We start from the raw sequence: 23,528 nt of genomic DNA, 5'->3' as shown, positions 1-23,528 counted from the left end.
CATTTTGTTTCACAATTTTGTATACCTATTGACTCTCACTCTGGCATTTTATTGACTTTATGAAAATTAAATATGATAAATACACATTCTTACCTAGTATTCAGAACAGCAGAGGTAATCAGTTGTTCATCAGAGTTTCTTAGAGCTCAAAAGCAAGTTGAGGCAGATTGTAAATATTGGTCCTTCTTTCCCAGTAACAAAACCTTGATAGACTACATTTCCCAGCCTCCTTTGCAGCTGGATATGGCCATGCAACTAAGTTCTGGCCCATCAAATGTAAGCAGGAAAAAAGATGCAACTGTGGAAATTACAGGAATTCTTCCTTAAAAGGAAGAGGGTCAGCCTTCAACTTCCAGTTCATCTTCCAACTGCTTCAGAAGGGGGAGCTCCAGCAGTTACCGGGTGCCACAGCCCAAGGATGGCAAACAGAGAAAGCTGGCAGGAGTTCTAGTCCCTGATGATCATGGAACACCATGCTACTTCTGTACTCACCTATAGGTTTCTTTTAAGTGAAAGGAAGATAAAATTCTACCTTGTTTAAGCTGCTATCTTCCATGGCTCTATTACTCACAGCTAAACTTAATCCTGACAGGTGTCCTATGTATCTTAGTGTCCCACATTCCTCACTATCAGAGTTCTGCGTTAAGAGCTAGATAATCAAGAATGCCACATATATTAGATACATGAACACAGAATTTACAAGATGCTTTTTAGTTGTTGCCATATTAAGGTCATAGGTTTATGGGTATTAAAATTTTTCTTTTATAATATTTTACAGATGCCAATTTATCTCATCAATAAGATTAAATTATTTAAAGAATATCCCAAATGTCCCCAGGTAGCGATTTATTGTGAAAATAAAATAACGTGAATCAATGCTGCTTGCCCCATGCCAGGATCAGCAGAAGAGGCCCTCAGCCAAGTTCACTGGAGTCTCATGGGTACTAGCCTGTCACTTATGGACCCTCCCAGCCTTTGGCTCAACCTCTCCTACACTGTGCACTGCCAGATTGGCTTTCCTCATCTATTGTTCCCAAAGAAGCTTGGCAGAAATATCACAAGAAGTTAGAGTTTTCTTTTTCATTTAGTACTTCAAATATTTGAAATTGTGTAAGATGACTCAGTTCCAGGAAACTTCAGGTATCCTGTGACACTTGTTCAGTGAAGTGTTGAGAAAAGACCCACTCCAGGGTCTTACTGAAAGACACGAGCAAGCCAACTTGTAGGAGGCAAGGACAAAATGTAACGTCAGGAAAGTGTCTCTTTCATTCCCTTGCTGTTTGCAGGTCTTCTCTGCCCCACTCTTACATTGTTCTCTTGAGCTCAGCCTCTGTGTGCTTGGCTCCACAAAAGCCCTGCCACTGACTTCCCCATAGCAACTGGCTTGCAAGCTCCTCCAGATTCTATTTATGAATGTGTGTTTAATTATAAACCCTTTCAAATCCTTTGAAGGGAATATTTATTAAATGCTTATTAAAGCCTGTTTCTTAAACACTATCTTTTTTTTTTCCTTTTTTTTTTTTTTAACCTCTCTTATCCTTCAAAGTAGGCTCTGTGAGGCTCATTTTACAGATGACAAAATGGAAACTCGGGGTCCCACGGCAAGTACTTATTGAAGCTGTGCATTAATCTAAAATTCATGCAGTTTTTTTTCCTACTCTTTCCATCAGCCGTGCCAGACAGAAACTGGGTCAATTAATGTCACTTGCTACCAGCAGAATGGAAGGATCACAGTCTTTGGAATCAGACATACCTGGGTTTGATTCCATTTTGGTTATTTCTGAGCTATGTAACCACGGGCAATGTATTTAAACTTGGTTCTCTCATCTCTACAGTGGGAAGAATAATAGTACCTACCTAGTGAGATTGTCAAGAGAATGTGAGAAAGAGCTTGGCACATGCTTAATACTGGATGAATAGTAGTAATGATGGCTTCTTAAAATTAGTTTAACTTTTGGGGCGCCTGGATGGCGCAGTCGGTTAAGCGTCCGACTTCAGCCAGGTCACGATCTCGCGGTCCATGAGTTCGAGCCCCGCGTCGGGCTCTGGGCTGATGGCTCGGAGCCTGGAGCCTATTTCCAATTCTGTCTCTCCCTCTCTCTCTGCCCCTCCCCCGTTCATGCTCTGTCTCTCTCTGTCCCAAAAATAAATAAACGTTGAAAAAAAAAAAAAGTTAGTTTAACTTTTAAGATGATGACTAAGCATCTAGCATATGCCAGGTCTAGGAGTTCCAATTGCTTTTATTTTTTTTTAATTATTTTTTTAAATTGAAGTTTAGTTGATATACAATGTTATATTAGTTTCAAGTGTACAACAGAGTGATTCAACAATTCTGTACATTACATAATGCTCATCCCAATAAATGTAGTTACCATCTGTCACCTTACAATGTTATTACAATATTATTGACTATATTGCCTAAGCTGTGCTTCTCATCACTGTGACTTACTTATTTTCTAACTGGAAGTTTGTACCTCTTAATCCCCTTCCCCTATTTCACCCATCCCCCCCCCCCCTCCCAGTTTGTTCTCTGTATTTAAGAGTCTGTTTCTGGTTTTGTTGATTTTTTTTAGATTCCATGTATAAGTGAAATCATATGATATTTGTTTTTCCTTGTCTGGCTTGTTTCATTTAGCGTAATACACTTTGGGTCCATCTATGTTGTCACAAATGGCAAATTTTCATTCTTTTTCATGGCTGAATAATATTCCATTATATACATACCATACCTTCATTATCTATTCATTCATCAAAGGACACTGGGTTGTTTCCATATCTTAATGTGGCAATATAGGCATGAATATATCTTTTTTTGTTTTGTTTAAAGTTTATTTATTTTGAGGGAGAAAGCAGGGGAGGGCCAGAGAGAGAGGGAGAGAGAGAATCCCATGTAGGCTCCATGCTGTCAGAGCAGAGCCTGATGCAGGGCTTGATACACGATCTCACAAACCATGAGATCATGACCTGAGCTGAAATCAAGAGTTGGATGCTTAACTGACTGAGTCACCCAGGTGCCCCATGAATAAATCTTTTTGAATCAGTGTTTTCTTGGGTAAATATCCAGCAAGATATTCTTGGATGAATAATCCAGTGGAATTACTGGATTGTATGTATTTCCATTTTTAATAAAAAAACATTTTTTTAATGTTTATTTTATTTTTGAGACAGAGAAAGTCTGTCATGCTCTGAGCGGAGGAGGGGCAGAGACAGAGAGACACAGAATCCGAAGCAGCTCTAGGCTCTGAGCTGTCAGCACACAGTCTGTCACGGGGCTCAAACTCATCAACGGTGAAATCATGACCTGAGCCAAAGTCAGATGCTCAACAGACAGAGCCACCTGGGCTCCCCTCCATTTTTAATCTTTTGAGGAAACTCCATACTGTTTTCCATAATAGATGAACCAATTTATATTTCCATTAATAGTGCATGAGGGTTCCTTTTTCTCCATATCTTCAACAACACTTATTATTTCTTATCTTTTTTAAAATGTTTATTTTGAAAGGGGGGATGGGGGGCAGAAAGAAAGAGAGAGAATTCCAAGCAGGCCTCACACTCTCAATGTGGAGCCTGACGCGGGGCTTGAATCCATGAACAATGAGATCATGACCTAAGCCAAAACCAAGATGCTTAACCAGCTGAGACACCCAGGCACCCCTATTTCTTGTCTTTTTGATGCTAGCCATTCTGACTAGTGTGAAGTGATAGCTCATTGTGGTTTTAATTTGCATATCTCTGATGATTTGTGATGTTGAGCCTCTTTTCATGGGTCTTTTGGCCAGCTATATGTTTTCTTTGGAAAAATATCTATTCAAGTCCTCTGCCCATTTTTAAATCAGATTATTTGTTTCTTTGGTGTTGAGTTGAATATGTTCTCTATATATTTTAGATAACAACCCCTTATCAGATATTTCATTTGTAAATATCTTTTGCATTCAATAGGTTGTCTTTGTGAATTGTTGATGGTTTCCTTTGCCATGCAAAGGTTTGATGTATTCCCAATAGTCTATTTTTTGGTTTTGTTTTCCTTGCCTATGGAGACATATCCAGAAAAATGTGACTAAGGTCAATGTCTAACAGTTATTGCCTATGTTTTCTTTTGGGAGTTTTATGGTTTCATGTCTCACATTTATTTTATTTTTTTTTCCTTTTTTTAAAAATTTTTATTTTATTTTTTTTCAATATATGAAATTTATTGTCAAATTGGTTTCCATACAACACCCAGTGCTCATCCCAAAAGGTGCCCTCCTCAATACCCATCACCCACCCTCCCCTCCCTCCCTCCCCCCATCAACCCTCAGTTTGTTCTCAGTTTTTAAGAGCCTCTTATGCTTTGGCTCTCTCCCACTCTAACCTCTTTTTTTTTTTCCCTTCCCCTCCCCCATGGGTTTCTGTTAAGTTTCTCAGGATCCACATAAGAGTGAAAACATATGGTATCTGTCTTTCTCTGTATGGCTTATTTCACTTAGCATCACACTCTCCAGTTCCATCCATATTGCTACAAAGGGCCATATTTCGTTCTTTCTCATTGCCATGTAGTACTCCATTGTGTATATAAACCACAATTTCTTTATCCATTCATCAGTTGATGGACATTTAGGCTCTTTCCATAATTTGGCTATTGTTGAGAGTGCTGCTATAAACATTGGGGTACAAGTGCCCCTATGCATCAGTACTCCTGTATCCCTTGGGTAAATTCCTAGCAGTGCTATTGCTGGGTCATAGGGTAGGTCTATTTTTAATTTTCTGAGGAACCTCCACACTGTTTTCCAGAGTAGCTGCACCAATTTGCATTCCCACCAAGAGTGCAAGAGGGTTCCCATTTCTCCACATCCTCTCCAGCATCTATAGTCTCCTGATTTGTTCATTTTGGCCACTCTGACTGGCGTAAGGTGATATCTGAGTGTGGTTTTGATTTGTATTTCCCTGATGAGGAGCGACGTTGAGCATCTTTTCATGTGCCTGTTGGCCATCCGGATGTCTTCTTTAGAGAAGTGTCTATTCATGTTTTCTGCCCATTTCTTCACTGGGTTATTTGTTTTTCGGGTATGGAGTTTGGTGAGCTCTTTATAGATTTTGGATACTAGCCCTTTGTCTGATATGTCATTTGCAAATATCTTTTCCCATTCCGTTGGTTGCCTTTTAGTTTTGTTGGTTGTTTCCTTTGCTGTGCAGAAGCTTTTTATCTTCATAAGGTCCCAGTAATACATTTTTGCTTTTAATTCCCTTGCCTTTGGGGATGTGTTGAGCAAGAGATTGCTACGGCTGAGGTCAGAGAGGTCTTTTCCTGCTTTCTCCTCTAGGGTTTTGATGGTTTCCTGTCTCACATTCAGGTCTTTTATCCATTTTGAGTTTATTTTTGTGAATGGTGTGAGAAAGTGGTCTAGTTTCAACCTTCTGCATGTTGCTGTCCAGTTCTCCCAGCACCATTTGTTAAAGAGACTGTCTTTTTTCCATTGGATGTTCTTTCCTGCTTTGTCAAAGATGAGTTGGTCATACGTTTGTGGGTCTAGTTCTGGAGTTTCTATTCTATTCCATTGGTCCATGTGTCTGTTTTTGTGCCATCATGTCTCACATTTAGATCGTTAGTACATTTTGAGTTTATTCTCGTGTGTGGTATAAAAAAAGTGGTTTAGTTTCTTTTTTTTTTTTTTTGCATGTAGCTGCTAGTTTTCCCAACACCATTCATTAATGAAACTGTCTTTTCCCCATAGATTAATTGACCATTTACATGTGTGTTTATTCTGAGCTTTCTGTTCTGTTCCATTGATCTTTGTGTCCAGTTTTGCGTCAGTATCATACTATTCTGATTACCATAGCTTTGTAGTATATCTTGAAATCTGGGATTGTAATATCTTCTGTTTTGTTCATTCTCAAGATTGCTTTTGTTATTTAGCAATTTGTTAATTGCTTTTGTGATTCCACACAAATTTTAGGATAATTTGTTCTGATTTTGTGAAAAATGTTGTGGGTATTTTAATGGGGATTGCATCAAATCTATAAATTGCCTTAGGTAGAATGGACATTTTAACGATATTAATTCTCCTACTTCATGAAAGTGGTAATATCTTTCCATTTGTTTGTGTTCTCTTCAATTTCACAATGTCTTATAGTTTTCAGCATTCAGGGCTTTCACCTGCTTGGTATAATTTATTCTTGGGTATTTTATTCTTTTTGATGCAGTTTTAAATGGGATTGTTTTCTTAATTTCTTTTTCATTATTAGTGTATAGAAATGACACTGTTTTCTGTATATTAATTTTGTATTCTGCAACCTTACTGAATTCATTTATTGGTTTTAATGGTTTTTTGGTTGAGTCTCCAATTGCTTTGAAAATGGCAGTGAAAAAATAGAAATTCATTCCTTCTTCATATATTTATTGAACATCAACTCTGTGTCATGACTGTTCTAGGGACTTGGGATCCTTGAGCTTAAATTTGTAGCAGGGTGATGGGGGAGGAAGAGTAAGTATAACAAATAAGTTAATTATATAGTATGTTAAGAGGTAATAAGTGCTATGGGGGTAAAAAAAAAAGTAGAAGAGTGGAGTAACAAGTTTCAGTATTACACAAAGAAGTGATGGCAGGCCTTATTGAAAAGATAAGATTAGAAAAAATTCTGAAGGGAGCAAGGAAGTCAAGCAAGCAGACGTCTGAGAAAAGAAAAGTAGATTTATTATGAAGTTAGCATAACTTCAATTTCAAGATCCCTAACTTGCAGGGGCCCCTTCAAGAACCTGCATCTAATTTTGCATTTGTGATTTCTTAATGAAGTTTTACAAACTTGCATACATATCGGTATTTATCCCTGTGGAAAAGCATTCCCAGCAGAAGAACCAGTTAGAGCAAAGGCTCTCAGGTAAGCCTTTGCTCAGAGAATAGAGAGGAGATCACCATGGCAGGAGTAGAATGAACAGAGATAGACTTTTGGGCATTGGAGGCCACTCCAATGACTTTGGCTTTTAAGGAAAGCCATTGGAGTTTTGCATAAAATTTTGACATGGTATGACTTACATTTCAAAGCCTTTTTTTGCTTGGTATATTGGTATCAGGTTTAAAAGAGCAAGAGCAGAAGTAAGGGAATGGTTGGGAGGCCATGGCAGTAATCCAGGGGAGAAAGATGACTTGGCCCAGTATGGCAACAATGATAATGGAGAAGAGTTTGGATTCTTGATATATTTTGAAGATCAGCTCAACAGGATTTCCAGATGGATTGGATATGAGTTATGAAGACAAGAGAGGAGAAAGCATGGGATCACCATGGCTAGAAGCCATCACTTCTAGAAAGTGAGCCTAGAGAAGGGAAGAGGGCCAAGTTCTGAGGCAGGAGGCATATCAACCTTTCAACAAGAGTTTGGAAACATTGACCTTATATTTCATTAAAATAATTCTTTCATATAAAGACTGATATTTAATTCCTTTAGCATTCACTTGTAAGATTTTTTATTTTAGAGAGAGAGAGAGAGAGTGCACGAGCAGGGGAGAGGGGCAGAGGGAGAGAGAAAATCTCAAGCAGGCTCCACACTCAGCTTGGAGCCTGTCCCAGGGCTTGATTCTATGACCCTGGGATCATGACCTGAGCTGAAATCAAGAATCAGATGCTCAATTGACTGGGCTACTCAGGTGCCCCAGCATTCACTTGTAATTTATCATTTTGATTGTTTAATTAAATGAAACTAAAGTGTACATAAGGCTTAATTTTCCCTCTCTCATTCTGAAATTCAACTGAGATGCATTATACGAGGTCAAAGAAAAAGGCATCAGAATTAGAATCCACAGGTGGGTGTTCTACTCCCAGTTCTACAGGTAATGCAACTGTGAACAAGTCATTTAAACCTCCAGTTGTTGATTTCCACATCAGTAAGACTAGAGCATTGAAACAAATGTTCCATCCCCTTCCATATTTGTATTATTTTTTTGTGTGATGAGTCTGTACTTGGCAACATTTCTTGTTTTCTTTGTTTTATTCTTGATATGGTATAAGGAAAATAATTTCGAGTAGAGGCAACTTAAAGAGTGCTTTATTTCTCTCCCTCACACTCCTCTTGGTCTGCAAGGGAAGGATATAGCCTGAACCAAAACTGAGTTGGAACATGATCCCCTCTCTTTTTGCACGATTACTTGGGGAATATACTACACAGTTCCTGTTGAGAAAGGGGGGTTTCACTGGCCTGGTAGTCTGGGGATATCCTGCAGGTCTTTCATCAGATGTTCTCCCATAAGGAAAATACAGAGCTGGAGTCAGAAACAGCTGCTCTTAATGTGTTGGATCATGAAGCCCCTTGAGAATCTGATACAACAGCTGCTCTATTGGGTCAACAGGAAAAATACCATTGCCACCAAATATTAGAAATGGAACCCTTGTCCTTTAACAAATAAAGAGGCTGAAGATAGAAATAAAGAGATTTTCCCTAGGCCTTGCTCTTAGTAGTAAGTAGTGACTGCAGGACTAGAATCTAGGTGTTGAGTCTCAGCCAATGTTCTTCACATTATATGATGTTGCCTTTTATATTTTCCTGCAAAGCTAGTTTTCTTAAATTTTTTTTTTTTTGGTGGGGGGAATGCATCACGTTTTGTTTTTAATTCACATTCCACAATATTCAACCTTTTAGAGTGGTATATCCAGAGTTGTGCAATCACAGCCACTATCTAATTTTAGAACACCGGAAAGGAAACCCTGTACCTATTAGCATCACGTTTTGTTTTTAATTCACATTCCACAATATTCAACCTTTTAGAGTGGTATATCCAGAGTTGTGCAATCACAGCCACTATCTAATTTTATCACCCGGAAAGGAAACCCTGTACCTATTAGCAGTCATTCCCATTCCTCCCACCCCCAGCCCTAGACAGCCACTAATCTACTTTCTATCTCTGTGGATTTGTCTACTCTGGGCATTTTCATATACATGGAATTATACAGTAGGTTGTTTTTTGGTGACTGGCCTCTTTCACTTAGAATATTGTCTTTAAGATTTATCCATGTTGTAGCATGTATCACTACTTCTTTCCTTTTCATTGCCAAATCATGTCCCATTGTATAGAATATTTGGCTACCTGTTCATCAGTGGATGAACATTTGAGTTTTTCCCACTTCTTGACTACTATGAATAATAATGCTATGAAACTTGTGTACAAGTTTTGTGTGGATATATGTTTTCATTTCTCTTGCTATAAACTAGGAGAATTGCTGTATCATGTGATAAACCATGCAATGTTTAGAGCGATGTCTACAGGTTCCAATTTCTCCACATTCTAGCCAATAATTCTTATCTTTTTAAAATTATAGCCATCCTAGTAAGTGTGAAGTGGTAACATATGTGGTCAGTGGCCTCCACATTGGACAGAGTAGAACTAAATAGTAAGTAACTAAAATGGAATTCAAAGGCAGATCATAAATTCTACCGTCAATTTTTTTTCCCCAAGCCAAAACTTACTGAGCTTTTACTATGTGGTGGTTACTATACTAAGCATTGTCTTAGATGATCTCATTTAACTCTCACGATACTTCCATCCACAAGTACTGTTACTGGCCAATTTTATAAATGAGACTGGCTTAGAGAAGTTAAGTTCCTAGTGTCTGGTAAGCGGTAAGTCCAGGATTTAAGTCTAGGTCTATGTGTATCCTGAACTGAAGTCTTTAACTGCTACACTGTACCGCTAAATATTTTATTCAGTAGACTTACTTTTCCAAAGTGAGTCTAATCAATCACTACTTTCCAAGTTTTACCCTCACCACATATTGTTTCTAGCTCTCAGGATATTTGTATACTTGTTCTCAAATTTAGGTATCAGAATCACCTACTTTAATATGCTTCATTAGCTTTGTAGGTGTGTCTGACATATTCCAAACCTGGAGAACCACTGAGTCTGTTAGAATGAAGTTCAGCCGCAATTAACAGAAATGGTGCCCTAAACGAGAGAAATGTATTCTTCTTACCCACTAAGGAGCCCAGAGATAGTTGGTCACTCTAGGGTTGATATCTAGCTCTGTGGTGTTGGGAACCAGGCTCCTTCTACCTTGTTCCTTGCTTTGTGTGGCTTCATTTTCCCCAAATCATCTCATTGTCCAATTGGCTGTTGGTGCTTCATCTATCACATCTGCATTCCATCAGGCAAGGAGGTGGAAGGGGGAAAAAATACACACTTTCCCTTTAAAGGTTGTCCAGGAATATGCATGCACCATTTCCTCTTAATTCCACTGGCAAGAATTAGGACATGAGGCTGCGCCCTGCTGCAAGAGAGGCTGGGAAAAGTAGTCTTTATTCTGAGCGGCTATGTAGTCAGCGCAATATTGGAGGTCTCTCTTGCTGGAGGAATTAGGAGGGGTGAATACTTGAGACAATTAATCTCTGTCACACCCAGGAAAGAGGAAAAATTTACCTAATTCCTATCTCTACTTTTGACATGAGACCTAAGAGTAATTCTTTCTATGAGAGATTTTAGATCCCATAATGAAGGTGATTATGGCAGTGGCTATCAAATGTTGCAGCACACGGGAATCACCTGGGGAACTTAAAAACTACTGATGCCTGGCTTCCACACCCAATCATTCTGATTTAATTGATACGGAATGGAGCCTGGGCATCAGGTATTTAAAACCTCCCATGGCGATTCTAATGTGCAGCAATGTTTGGGAACAACCCTCCCTAAGTTTGGGGGATCTTCCACCTAAGATCCATTGAGTGCGGATTTTCTCCATTCATGGCCTTTCTCTGAATTAAAATCCCAGCAGTTGGACTGGTGTATGTTCCTGGTGTTAAGGTGAAGTATGATCAGCGTAAATCTATTGTCAGCCCTGCAAAAGACAATTCAGAGGGCAAGTCCTTCTGACAATAGCCAGTGACATTTTCATGTACAGAGAAGAACATGTTTTAATTGTATCTATATTTAAACACACGCATTATTTCTGTGTGGCATGAAAATAGGTATCCTGGTTGTGTGTGCGTGGCAGGGCTCAGACATGATGGTGAATCATCCTTGAGCACAACATTTACATTTCAAACACAAGAACCTATTCAGTTCGAATTCGGAGGGCCCTCTCTATTTGGCAGTATGCTTGCCATCTAAAAGCTCAAAATAGCCTTTTAGAGATCCAAACTGTGTGAGCTATAATCTCAAACTATTACTAGCTGTCAGATGTTTTATCCATTCAAGCAGATAAGTGGGCAAAGGTTATGTTTTCCTTGAATTGTTAATGCGAGGGTCTGTCTTTTAAGTTGAGATGTGAAATGAGAAGAGGAATAAAATAGAAAATTTTCAAAGGAGAAATCTAGCCAGGTCATTTCACCCACCTCTTCACCTTCAGAAAGAATGACATTAAAACATTGTAAATAGATGAGAATCTATACTATTTTTATAGCTCTTAAATGACAGGATTGCACAACCCTGTTCTCACTGCACTACATTTCATTGTAACAATTGGCAGCTAGGAAATTCTTCTTTGCATAAAACCCTTTGCATCAAGCTCTGGCCAAGTTAATCCCATTTCCTCCTTGCTAGTTTTCCAATTCAGATGGACAGTAGCATTCTTTGGAAATTTTTTCACACACTTGGAAACTATAATTAAATAGGTGTCCAGGTTTCTCTTTTCTAGTCTAAATAACTGCCTCTTCCAGTTTTCAGGTGCGATCAATTTCATGGCAATCTTAACAGTGGGGTTCTCCAAACTGTCTACATTTAAAATCACCTGAGGAGTTTTGGCATCTACTGATACCTGTGTCCCACCCCCAAATATGTGATTCAATTGTCTAGAGTAGGTCCTGAACTTTGGAATTTTTGGAAGATTCCCAAATAATTCAAAATTGCAGAGCCACTATCTGAACCTACCCTATTACCTTCCTTCTTTCCTCCTTGCTTATAGAACTTCCATAACAGTCCCAGATAAAGGATCATGATTGGCCTAAAACAGTGGTTCCCAGATCTGACTACATTAGAATCACTTGTACAGCTTTGACAATAGGAATGCCTGGACTCCACTAACAAATTAAATCAGAATATCCAGGGGTGGGACTCAGGGAAAAGTGTCTCTAAAAATTGCTCTTCTTATCTTAAATTCCACATATATTTGTCTTTCTCTAATTTGCTTAGCATAATACACTCTAGTTCCATCCATATTGTTGCAAATGGCAAGATTTCATTCTTCTTGATTGCCAAGTAATACTCCATTATATATCTATATACCATGCCTTCTTTATCCATTCATCTGTTGATGGACATTTGGGCTCTTTCCATAATTTGGCTGTTGTCAATAGTGCTCCTATAAACATTGGGGTGCATGTGCCCCTTCAAAATATCACTCCTATATCCTTTAGATAAATACCTAGTACTGCAATTGCTGGGTCAGAGGGTAATTCTATTTTTTAACTGGTTGCACCAGTTTGCATTCCCACCAGCAGTGCAAAAGGGTTCCTCTTTCTCTGCTTCCTTGCCAACATCTGTGGTTGCCTGGGTTGTTAATGTTAGCCACTCTGACACGTGCGAGGTGGTATCTCATTGTGGTTTGGATTTGTATTTCCCTGATGATGAGTGATATTGAGCATTATTTTCATGTGTCTGTTAGCCATCTGGATGTCTTTTTTGGAAAAGTGTCTATTCATGTCTTCTTCCCATTTCTTCATTAGGTTGCTTTTTGGGTGTTGAGTTGGTAAGTTTTTTACAGATTTTAGATACTAACCGTTTATCTGATATGTCATTTGCAAATATCTCCTCCCATTCCATTGGTTGCCTTTTAGTTTTGCTGATTGTTTCCTTCACCGTGCAGATACTTTTTATCTTGATGAGGTCCCAATAGTTCATTTTTCCTTTTGTTTTCCTTGCTTATGGAGACGTGTTGAGTAAGAGGTTGCTGCGGCCGAGGTCAAAGAGGTTTTTGCCTGCTTTCTCCCCTAGGATTTTGATGGCTTCCTGTCTTATGTTTAAGTCTTTCATCCATTTTGAGTTTATTTTTTCTTTCTGCATGTCGCTGTCCAGTTTTCCCAACACCATTTGATGAAGAGACTGCAGATGAACATAAGGGAAGCAAAAATGATATAGAAACAGGGAGGGGGACAAACCACAAGAGACTCTTAAATACAGAGAACAAGTTGAGGGTTGCTGGAGGGGTGTGGGCTGGGGGGATGGGCTAACTGGGCAAGGGGCATTAAGGGGGACACTTGGGATGAGCACTGGGTGTTATATGTAAGGGATGAACCACTGGATTCTCCTGAAGTCATTATTACACTATATGTTAACTAACTTGGATGTAAATTAAATAAATTTAAGAAAATAAAAAAGTGCTTTTTAAATTTATATTTAATTAATATTTTTAATCCACCACTAGGGTTGGAAGCCATTGGTGGGAAGACTGTTCTAAAGTGTTTTCCTAAAATCAGCAGCATCAGCGTCAGTTGGGAATTTGAAGTAATGTAAATCCTAACCCAGGCCCACTGAATCAGAATCTTCGTGGAGGTGGAGCTACCAGCAATCTGTTTTAACAAGCCTTCCAGGTGATTCCAATACCTACTAAAGTTTGAGAAGCACTAGTCTAAGCCTATTTTGATGAGTTTGTGTCCTGATTTCCCAGCCTCCCTTTCAGCCACAGGTGGCCATGTGACCCAGTTCCGGCCAATGAGACCTAATAGAGATCTAGGAAGAGGTGGTTTCTGAGAATGCTTTTACTTTCTTGACACAAGGGAACAGACGAGACTGGCAGTGTGCCTCTGCTTCTACCTCCCTTGCATCTTGAAGGTAGGTGATCCCTGGAACTACAGCTGTCATTTGGGGGGCATGAGGCAAACAGACCCAACTAAAGCCCAAGAGAATCACAGAGATGCTGACTCTGATGTTCGCACATCCACATGTTAGTTATTGCTGACCAACACCAGCAGTAACCTACCTCCAGACTCCAGTTATGGGAAAAATAAACCCCTACTTGTTTAAGCCATTGCTAGTAAGGTTTTACGTTGATTGTAGCACAACACAATCTTAACTGATAGAGAATCAGATCTTTAAATGCTTTGTCATGGAGAAAACTCAAAATTGAATAGAATATTTATACTTAAAGCTGATCATGCTGTATTTAAGGAAGCGTCACCTTCCAATTGTGGTACTCTAAGTACTACATCTGTGGATGCCAGTGTGGCTGTATACCAAGATTAACCTGAAGGAGCTTCTTTAAAATGATTCGTGAACCTCACCCTAGGTGTACTGAGTTGGAATCTCCCAGATTTGGACTGGGAGACTCTGTAACTTAACAAGGTGACTATTTTTGCCTCCAGCTGGCCTGAGTCTACAGCATGGCTAAGGCTAGGGTAAGGTACGTGAAGAGCCTAAGGTGCAAAATTGAAAGAGGTATTCAATCTTAGGGTTGTGTAAGTGTAGGGCTGGCAGTTGCATGACCCTGAAAGTAAATGCCTCCTTACATTTTGTGCCCTAGGTACCTCATTTAGCCTCACTCTAGCCTCCACTCTGATTCAGGTAAAATTCAACCGGTGGTACCTCTCATTACAGAGGAAACTCAAGTCAAATAATCCTTTATACAAAACAATCCATTAGATCAACTGAAATGTTTAATTTTTCAGTGACTGGTTCCAAGCATCATAAAGCCAAACACATTTACCTAAAAATGATGCCACATACAGTTGCATTTCAATTTGGGGTATGCATCTTGGAATCAGATGACATCAATATCCCCCTGAGTTAAAAAATAACTACAGCACTGATTGTCTCAGTCCCTGTTCACCCACATGAAAACAGGAATGTGATCCTGTGAGAAAAGAATTTAATTAGGTGAGTCAATGGGTGTCAGATAGCATGGTGGTGGCAGAATCCAGGACTAAGATCCTCCTGTAACTACTAAGTACTCAAGTATCTGTTACTCGAATTAAAAGTGGAAACTAGTAGGTGTTTGTAAAAATGTGTCGAGCTTGGCTATTCCTGTTTCCCAAAAGCATTTTAGGACACACAGATGCAGCAGTCTCCCAGAAATAGAAGTGTGGGTAACTTAACCCAAAGTTGTGGTTCCTGTGTCCAGCCTGTGTTGGATGGTGCGTCAGCAGAATGAATGGTGAAGAATCTCAGTGGGCTGACGTTCTGGAGCTTCCTGAGCATGCCTTGTTAGGGCTGGGAGGGAAGTAAGGGAAGTTAGGGCTGGGAGGGAAGCTGGTTGGGCAGGCTAAGGGAAGCCTGCACGTTGAGGCAGGGAGAAAGACTCGGACGAAAGCTTTAGATTTACCTGCTTCACTCCACATTTCAGGTCTCTAGCTTTTGCTTTTATAGGTGCAGGACTGATGGAAGTAGCTGGTGGCTAGTAGCAGGAGGGCAGCCTCCACCAAGTGAACTATAAAAGGGCCCTCTTGTCACACCCTCCTTCTTGCCGCAGAGGCATTATTAGAGCACTTCTCATTTTAGTGTGGCTGGTGGGCACTCCAGCATCGATGAGGCAAATATTTAACAAGAAGTTGCTAAAAATAATGACTCCTCTTTCCTGCCTGATGTGTACTAGGCACTCTGACTGACTCCTTCTCACTCTGTGATTGGCTCAGATTTATGGCAGAGGGACTGTGTGTCCTGTACCTTACTGTGGGGAGGGGACTGGCTGTGGTCCTGTGAACCAAGAACTGAGTAACTGTTGTCTTAAGGCTGCTTCCCTACTTCCTTTTCTGACCGTCCTTATGCAGGTAAGGTGGCACTCAGCAGCAACTGGCAAACCAGGACTGGATCAAATCAATACCTGAATGTGTCAGCGGGTTTGGAGGGAGTCCAAAATGTGTTTGTCAGCCAGGGTGATTGAGAACACACACCTGGTACCAGAGTGCAACACAGACCAGCCAGTGCACTTGGACAGATACGTGCTGCTTGCTGGAATCTGTGCTCCTGGTACAGGGAGGTCCTAGGCGGCTCTGCCTGCAGATTCACACTCCTTCCGACACAAAGTCTGGGTGTTTTTGTGAGATGCATTCTGAGGCATGAAGGGAAGAAATTACATGTCTGGGATTTGCTTTAAAAATATTTAGGGACATCTGGGTGGCTCAATCAGTTAAGTGTTTGATTCTTGATTTCAGCTCAGGTCATGATCTCATGGTTGCGAGATCAAGTCCTGAGAAGGGCTCAGTGTGGAGCCTGCTTGGGATTCTCTCTCTCCCTCTCTCTCTGCCCCTCCCCTGTTTGTATTCACTCATTTCCCCACACACCCTCCTCTCTCCCTCTCTCAAAATAAATAAATAGACTTAAAAATGTTTAACTATAAGAACTTCAAAGAAAAAAGGGATTCAAAGGGCTATGTGAAAGGTGGCAAAACTGTGTTGAATCACAATATTGGGTAAATGGCAGTTTATTATGCTATTCTTCCTAATTTTTCTGATTCTAATTTTGTGTATTTGAACATTTTCATAGTTAAATCTGTTTGAAAGGTTAAATTGATCATTATAAACCTTATAAATCTTACAATAAGTTTATGTATGCCTTTGCACACTACCCACTTGTTTGAACTGACATCAAGAAATGGGGAGCTAGAGCTGTGTGGAATCTGATTGGGAACATCCTTTCTACCCAGTCCCATCAACCCCTTGCCTGGGCTCAGGACCTTTATTGTACAGTGAAAAGATGGCAGGACTGGGGCTCCAGAAATCTGGGTGCAAGTTTGGTCTGTTCATTACAAGGAGACTTTAGATAAGTTGCTTGCTCTCCAGCTTCTTTTTTTTCCTCTATAAAGTGGGGATGATCCTATAATAACACCAGCCTCAAGTTACTGGAAGATCATATGAAATAAGGTACCTTGTGTGTTAGAGAAGTGTTACTGACACCAGCAGCACGACCTTGGACCAGGTGGCCAAGTCCTCTGACGTCAGAGTCCTCAGTTATAGGATGAGAGGGAGAGCACATCAGCATTCCCAAGGCTGTGGGAGAACAACCCAGGAAACGTATGCAGCTGATTCTGCACTGCAGCCCAGTTGGGGGACAGCTGAACTAAATAATGGTAGTGGTTCTCTCATGCTCTAACGGTGAAATGGCTGTCGGAGGATTAGGAGTCTATTGTGCCAAGTTGTTTTGACAGTTAGGTGCGGGTCACAGTTTTAGGGTTATTCCATGGTGATAACTAGTTAAAGAGAACCATCCTAAATGAGGAGGAGGAAGTCTGAACTGCTCTGGTGAACCAAGGCCTTTATCGAGGGGTAGGCCCGCAGATTAAGAGAGTAGAGGGGGTCAGCCGTTCCGCTCATGCAGCTGTTATGTAAAATGACTGGTAAGGGGGCTCTCCTAAGCTACCTGGGAGAGCTGATAGCAGGAGAACAACTGCCCAGGTGAGGGCAGCGCCTATAATTTCTGCAGTCTAGGGGAACTTTGGGGTGATTGGTCCAGACAGCAGGGCTACATGTGGGAGGGTGACCTTGTAGTCCTGGCTGTAGGCCTGAGCCTCCTTCACGGCTAGGCCCAGGAGATTGGCTGCCCACTGTGCCCGTGCCCATCTCATTGGCTGCCTCTCTGCTTTTCTTTGCAGCACATTCCAACATTTGTACATATTTGCTTCCAAGTCACTTTTCCCACATTCAGACTTCTTTCAAAATTCTTGTTTGTCTCCTGTGAAGAGTAATCCAATTCAGGATTTGTTGACTGCCTGTTAGGTTCAAGACCTTGTGCTACTGACCTCAGACGGTACAAAAGGAAAAGGGAGGTTTTTCCCTAAAGCCCCAGTATATCGTGCAGAGGGAATAGAGAGTAAGACAAACACACAGGTAACACCAACACACAAACAATCTGGCAAATGCCACAAGAATAGTGAGTTGTGAAACTATTTTAAGGAAAATAGGCCACATTTCCTTTTTAAGGCCACGTTTCACATCACAAAGAGTTGATGGAGAAAGTGCATTAGAGATGGGTCTTGAATGGTAAGTTTTCTAGAGGTAGAGAAGGATGGGATAAATACTTAGGGAGGAGCAGGAGTAAAGGCAGGAAAGGTGGTGCATGTTTGGAGAATGGTAAGCAGTGCCATTTTGTCCCGGCCCTGGGATGAGTAGAAGACCAAGAGGACACAGTCGCAGGTTTGGGCCATTCAGAGGAAGCACTTACTTCAATTTGCTCGGTGATAAGGGCCCCTGAAGGTTTCTGAGAAAAGGCCACAGATGAGGACTTCAAGAATGCTAACTTAGCTCCAGTGTGTAGACTGGAGAGCCAGATGGACCAGGCTACCTAGTGTGGAGATAATGAGTGGTGGCCCTCAGGACAGGCCACAGGGGCCACCACACGTTGGTACACAGAGTCCAGGAAACCATGGAGTCAGGCTAAGCAGGAGGTGTCTTAAGGTATTCTTCTGCTACTTTTGTTTTTTACTGTTTATTTATTTATTTGGTGGGGGCGGCGGGGGGAGGGACAGTGAGAGAGAAAGAGAGAGAATCCCAAGCATACTCTGTACTAACGCAGAGCCCGATGTGGGGCTGGATCTCACAAACATGAGATCATGACCTAAGCCAAAACCAAGAGCTTAACTGAACCACCCAAGCTCCCCTCGAGGTGTTACTCTTAAGACTCTAGATAGTATGAGGTAAAAAGCTCTCTGTTTTACATATATCCTTGAGGTCTGGAGAGGTCAACATTTTCCTGTCATACACTGGAAACACAAAATCAAGTTTTCTTCCCAACTGGGTCTTCTTTCAACATTGACAAACTCACCCTCCTCTAAAATCAACAGCTATTCCACAGGGATCTGTAAGAAAAAAAACAAAAAAAAACCAAAAGTGGTTGAGCTGAAGGCCAGGGTAGCCTGCCTTCTTCTGCCTCAAAGCTTCTAAACCGCCCCTGAGTGTGGATGATTATATTCTTCCATGTTACAGTTTCCTTGCTCCTGCCCCTGTGCTCTCAGTTCTGTTCTTCCCTGCTTCTTACACCGTCTGGGAGGTCTCCCTCTTGAATGGCTCCATCCCTCCAACATCCATCTTGCTGCTGCTCCCTACATTCCTCCTGCTCCAAACCACCACCTCTCACTGCTACCACATAAGAATCTCCTCACTGTCTGCTTGTGCCCTTGTACCTTTCGTGGCCCCACCCTTTAAGCCATAGCCAGACCTCTAGAGTGATCCTGTTCAGAGTGAAGTAACACCATGTAACTGTCTTGTTTCAACCTTCCAAAGAGCACGCCCCCACAGGCTAACATCCAAAATCCTTAGCTTGGCCTATGTGGTTCTTCATGACCTCGCCCCTGGCTCCCCCTTTCCCTTGTTCTGTAGCTACTCTGGCCTCCTTTTTGTTCTCATACCTACCAAGCATGTGCCAGACTGTCTTGGCCCTTGCTTTCCCCTCTGCCTAGAATGTTCTTCTTCAGATATTTTTATGGCCCACTCCCTCAGTTTAGGGTTATGTTAATGCCACCTCCTCAAAGAGGCCTATTTGGACCACCTTGTCACTATCTGTCCACTTACCCTGCTTTGTTTCTCTTGGTAACTGACCACGATCAGTCTTTGTGTAATGTCTGTCTTCTCCAGCAGGATGTAAGTTCCATCAGCATAGGGTCTCTGTTTGGCCCACCTCCGTTTGTTCAGGGCCTGGATAAAAGCTAGGTTCTCAATAAATACTTGTTGAATGAATGAATGTGGAGATCCTCTTTCTAGAAAATACTACTTTGGCTCTGCTTCTGTTTCTTTGTCCTCATTTGCTGTGGTCTTTGAAGGTTGTGACAACACTATGGCCTTGCCCCTTGCCCCTTAACCAGCATGGAGCTAAATGTTTCTCTTCCTCCATATCAGACCATTTGTGATACTTTCATGGACATCCTAAATTTAAATTCGCCCTAAGATTTACTCTTTACTCTCCTTCTCTCCCTCCCTCTTCCTTTTCTCTATCTTCATCTCTCATCTTTGTGCAAGATGATACCCTAGTATTACTTTCAGCCTACACCTCTCTAAACGTCAGTCCTTCCAGTGCCTACTGGGCAACCTGATGGCACCTCATATTTCATATACTCAAAAATTTCTTCTTCCTCCTCACCACTATCTTCTGTGGCTCCCAAGTTAGGAGTCTTAGAATCATTTTTTTTATTCCTCCTTAAGACTCCCTTTCCTAGTAGCTACGAGCATCACTGGAACTTTCTTCTAAATGGCTTTTACATCTCTCCAGCTATTTCCATTCCCACAACCACCACCTTGGCATTACCTTTGCCTGCCTGGCCAGCACCAGCTCTGATGGTTCCCTTCCTGCTTGTAGGCCCTTATTTAAGGGCCTTGTGTCTCTGCTTCAAAAAGTCCCTCTAGGCTCTGGGCCAGTTAGCTTCACCTCACTGATGACCATGCATTTCCAGTCCAGGTTTGGCTTTCTACTTGTCCTTGCACTGCCCAAGGCTCCCAATCCTATTCTTAACTGCATGTCTGGAGGCCGTGTAGGCCAGACCCACTCATTTCACAGCCTAGGCCCAGCTTCCATTTCCTGAGACAATGAAATTTAAGGTTACCCCTTCATCAGCCCCCTGCCTCCATTCTCCCTTCCTCATCCTTAGTTTCAAATAAAAGTCAGAATCATTTTTGAAACAGTTGCTTTAAGCCTTGGCTACCCTACTAAAAAATTAATGGCTCTCTATTTCCTATAGAATGAAGACCAAATTCCTTAGCCTGAAAGTCAAGCTTGATTGTGGTTTACCTTTTTAGCCGCAGAATTCCTAAAACAGACCTAAGATGCAAATGCATAGAGGGGCTGGGAAGGCAATGGAAGTGAATAATATATGGGTCCTGTATAACATGATAAGGAGTGGTAGAGACTGTGGCAAAGTGGAGAGCACATGCCCTGTTTAAAAAATTTTTTTTAATGTCCGTTTATTGTTGAGAGCGAGAGAGACAGAGTGTGAGCAGGGGAGGGGCAGAGAGACAGGGAGTCACAGAATCCAAAGCAGGATCTGGGCTCTGAGCTGTCAGCACAGAGCCTGACACGGGGCTCAAACTCACCAGTGCAAGATCATGACCTGAGCCAAAGTCAGACGCTTAATCAACTGAGCCGCCCAGGGCCCCAGAGCATGTGTCCTGTTTAAAGAATAGAGTCAGATTCTGCCATGAAGGAATTTGAGCATATTTTGATTATTTAACAGAAGCTTGGAATCTGGGGTTTTAGGCAAAATTTCTGGAGTTTCTAAATGTTGGCCCAAAATATATATAAATATAAATATGGCATGGTGAAAATCGTATCTGCAGGCTGGATTCAGTCACAGAGCCACCAGTTTGGAATTCAGCCTCTGTATCACCTAAACCAGCCCAAGGCTCTTGACCTATACTTATTAAACAGTAATAATAGCAATAAGCAAATGTTAGAACAGTGTTAAAGATCTAGTTCCAAACCAGGACCTTGTCTTTGGTATAATCAGAAGGATAATTAGAATGGTGGTAATATTTTCATGATAAGTCAATGGCATTTGCTGCCCTGTTAGTGTACAACCTAAAACCATCCTGGAGCACCAGCAGCAACGGCCCAATTTATGAAAGCACAGACAGAGCATTTCCCAGACTGGTGTAAGATACATAAGAAATGCTTGTGGTAGTAAATGGGTATAAGACACCATTCTTCAACGAGTCTGTGTTCTAAACATTTGTTTGTCAGGATTTTGTTTTCAACACAGTCCCAGAAACAATGATATAAGTGGGACCACAGAAGTGATACTGCCAATGGATTATTTTACATTTGCAGTGAAAAAGAGTAGCAAAGAAGGCTGGTGCAGATGTACGCTGTGGTGGTCCAACCCCACAAACTTCCTCTGTCCTAGTGGCCCTGGTCAGAAATAAACCTCTGATAGGCAGGCCTTCAAGGAGGAGCATGGACACAAGGGTTGGGTAGGGTGGTTGATAAGAGTGCCAGCCTCTGATCTGAGACTTCCCAAGTCCCTCTAACCTGGACTTGTCAGCACTGCCCCAGGAACGGCCCTTCTTTGAGGCTGGGGGCTTTTGGGGTTTGCCTAGAAGTAAAGAAGGTAAGAGCACAAATGTGGGGAACATCCTTCTAGCTGTACTAGAACTGAAAGGGGCCACAGGACAAGGCAGTTTTCCTTCCTGTCAGGGGCACTAGTGCTGTGAGGTTGAGAGTGGGAAGGGAGCCACGCTTGGAAACGTCTCCAACTTATTCAGGTCAAGGGTCCCTCTCACGTCCCCACTCCTCCCAGTCCTGCCTCTCCCTAGGAGCAGGCTGGAGGCATTTCCTTTACCTAGTATTTCACTCTTTCTCCAGAAGTTCAGCAAGTGGAGCTGACAGCACCCCAGGGGACTCCTACCATTTCCTCCGTCTCCAGGGAGATGCCTCCTGAATGAAAGGATCTAAAAAGAGATACACACACATTTATATATACGCCTTCCTGTTCTCTCAAGCACCAGAATATTTTCTGCTCTGGGCTCCCACACTCCACAGCCTCATTATCTTCTCTGAGATTTTTCTCTCCTTCCTCATACCACTGCCTCTGCTGCCACCCCCACCACACACACACACACACACACACACACACACACACGCACACACAGAGTTTCTGCTGTTATCTCTGAAGGCTAGGAGAGCTACTAAGAAGAGAGAAGTGTTTCTAGAGCTTCATCTACCTCACAATTTGTTCTCAGCCTCACTGTGTGAATATTGAGGCTGTTCCCAGAAGTGCTGGAAGGAATATTTTTCTTTCCCCTCCCCTGTTCACTACCTTCTCCTAATCGATCAGTGAGCCCACAACTCATTTCAAGGTTTCTATTTCAACCTAACTTTCTTCAGTCAAGACGGCACAAAAACTTCCAGCTCCTTTTCCTCCTCCTCCCTCTCCTACCCTTTGCTCTACTCTCCCATCCCCCTAGTTTGGGAGACTCTCTGGCTTTTCTATTTTTTGCCATTGACGAAATTTAAAGCTAACAGTAAGACACCACAGGATGTTCAAAAAGTCAGATGCAGGGGCTCCTGGGTGGCTCGGGAGCGTCCGACTTCGGCTCAGGTCATGATCTCACGGTCTGTGAGTTCCAGCCCCGCATCGGGCTCTGTGCTGTCAGCTCAGAGCCTGGAACCTGCTTTCGATTCTGTGTCTCCCTCTCTCTCTGCCCCTCCCCTGCTCATGCTCCGTCTCTCTCTCTCTCTCTGTCAAAAATAAATAAACATTAAAAATTTTTTTTTAAAAAAGTCAGATACATTTGTTTGTAAACAGTATTTTAGTTACTTTCCAAATAATATGCTAAATGTTTTTCTTCAACCTCCAAACCCCTCTCAGGTGAAGCATCTCTAAATGTAATGTAGTGGGTCCAATTGTTAATCTGAAAAGTACAATAAACACACAGAGTATCCAAAAATCTGGAAACCGAGATAAAATTGTGTATTTATTGTACTTGTTTAGATTAACAGTTAAGCCCACTGTTGTAAATGGAGAGATTCCTCACCTGAAATGTAGCTGTAGTTGAAAACAGAAATGTAAGTTTCTCCTGTGCTTTCTGACATGACAAACACCTCGCATATTTCCCTGTGATTTAAAAAACTTAACAAGCGGACCATATGATTAGTACACATTCCCCTTACAGTCTTTGGAGCTAAATGGATTAACATAAGAGCTATTTATCTACATGTAAA

The 23,528-nt window shown here is 41.5% G+C and overlaps 1 long non-coding RNA gene across 4 annotated transcripts in view; it reads right to left on the bottom strand.

The window, feature by feature from the left end:
• Window positions 1-12,939: 12,939 nt before the first annotated feature.
• Window positions 12,940-23,528, bottom strand: part of LOC111562282 — a 34,232-nt gene continuing 23,643 nt past the window's right edge. The window contains exons 2-5 of one of the 4 annotated variants that reach the window (XR_006585368.1): window positions 20,903-22,255; window positions 19,391-19,513; window positions 18,645-18,678; window positions 12,940-12,995 (exon numbers count right to left, since the gene is read on the bottom strand). This is a non-coding gene — a long non-coding RNA (uncharacterized LOC111562282). Of the gene's footprint in view, window positions 12,996-18,512; window positions 18,679-19,390; window positions 19,514-20,902; window positions 22,256-23,528 lie in introns of those variants that run through there. The other 3 variants (XR_002745388.2, XR_006585366.1, XR_006585367.1) reach the window with 3 other exon arrangements.

Source organism: Felis catus, chromosome C2 (genome assembly GCF_018350175.1).
Source record: "Felis catus isolate Fca126 chromosome C2, F.catus_Fca126_mat1.0, whole genome shotgun sequence".
In the NCBI taxonomy this organism is placed as follows: Eukaryota; Metazoa; Chordata; class Mammalia; order Carnivora; family Felidae; genus Felis; species Felis catus.
The sequence above is the reverse complement of the archived record's forward strand: the minus strand, read 5'-3'. Positions and strand labels throughout refer to the sequence as shown.